The 1735-nt window shown below is 35.8% G+C and overlaps 1 pseudogene; it reads right to left on the bottom strand.

Annotated features, from left to right (window-relative positions):
• Positions 1-298: 298 nt before the first annotated feature.
• On the bottom strand, positions 299-1256 carry LOC134377559 (aminoacyl tRNA synthase complex-interacting multifunctional protein 1-like; annotated as a pseudogene).
• Between the last annotated feature and the right edge of the window lie 479 nt (positions 1257-1735).

Genomic DNA, 1735 nt, shown 5'->3' with positions numbered 1-1735 from the left:
AAGTTCGTTTTTCAGGTGATACTTTTATCTTGTAGATGGGCTATGAAATAAAAACATGTTATGAATTAATTTGTTAAAATAAATATTCTAAAAATTGTGATCTATACACATTATTAAATACTTGCACTGTGAGACACTTATTGTCTATTTACTTAACATTATTATATTCACCATATATACATATTATTTTTACTGTGGACCATCCTTCAATTTTTGGGGGAGGACAAATGACAAATATATTCCTTTTTATTTGTAGTAAAGTTTTCTCAATGTATTTCAGTAATGGTAAGATTTTATTTTATTTGATTCCACTGTTGGTCATGGCTTGAGCCCCACACACTCCCTTCCCTTTCACCTTAAAGAGAGCTCCTTTATATGTAGCCACACATTTATCATTAGCATAAAGATCAGGCTGGATATGTTCCCAGATCTTCTTAGGATTCAGCTTCTTGACAGGCTCTCCAAGGAAAGCATCAAATTTAATTCTGTCTCCAGGAACAGACCCACTAGGAGGAGAGAAGATTTCCACTTTCTCTGTGAGCTACCACACATCACCATCGCTTGAGTTAGTACTCCCCTCAACTTTGCAGGTTTTTGGTTACAAGGTAAAATCACCATCTGATTTTGCATCTCTTCAAGAGGAATATGATTCACCAGGCCACTAACAAGTGTTCTTGGGGCTGTTTCCCCAACATCTACTTCTTCCACATACAAAGAATCTGCATCAGGATGTTTTTTGGCTGTAATGATGCAAACAATTTGAAGATCCAGACAGGAAACATCTATTGGCTTAGGGTCGGCACTTCCTGCTACTGATAGCTGTTTTTTCTCCTTCTTCTCTCATTTCTTTTCAATTTTCTCTTTTACATTCTTTTCTTCTTCTCCTTCTTTTATTTGTTCTTTTGCACCAGAAGATATGGTTGTTAATGGAGTAGACTGTATCACATTTTCAGACACCACAGAATGAACTTGCAATGTAGTACTAGAAGGGAATGGTATTTGCTTCACTCCATTTTGAATTTCTTCCTGAATTAACTCTTGTTTCAGTTCTTCAGTTTCTTTCTTCAGTTTAGCATTATCAACCCTAAGTTCTTTTCTTCTCTCAAAGTTGCCTGCAAAATTGCTTTCTACTTACGAAGAGCAACTTGCTACTTAAGATATTCAATGATTTGATCTGCCTCTGTACCCTTCTGTTCCAGTTTCTTTAGAACAGCATTACTGGTTTGCATTTTTGCCAAGAAATGGAAGAAAATCATGAAGTGGTGGACAGAGGTTCTGGGGAAGCCTCAGCCTGCAGCAGGCAGAGACAGTCTCCCATACACAATGGCAGTCCATCCTTCAATTTTTTCAAGAGTAATTCTGGATTAGATCCTCAATTAATTCCTTCATAATTAATTTTCTCTATCTCTAATGATAGTATTCACGCCAGCATGCTTTCAGCAATTTTATTAAATTTGCATTATTTGGGATTTTTCATATTATTCACCTTTTTAAGTGTAGTTTTCTTTGTGAATGGTGATCGCCCCAGAGTCCCTTCATTCATCTGAATATTTCCTCAGAGACACCATAGCAGTTGTGGCTAATCAATGTGATTTACTCTTGAAGTATTTTTAAGCTCTGTAATTCTGTCCTTATATCACTAATCTTTCCTATTTCATTCCCATAATATGTCATTACTTTTAGCTCTGGGATTTCATAACTTTTGGATCTTCTATTTCCAGTAATTTTCCATCAC

The sequence above is a fragment of the Cynocephalus volans genome, chromosome 5 (genome assembly GCF_027409185.1).
Source record: "Cynocephalus volans isolate mCynVol1 chromosome 5, mCynVol1.pri, whole genome shotgun sequence".
NCBI lineage: Eukaryota > Metazoa > Chordata > Mammalia > Dermoptera > Cynocephalidae > Cynocephalus > Cynocephalus volans.
This window is presented reverse-complemented; position numbering and strand designations above follow the sequence as displayed.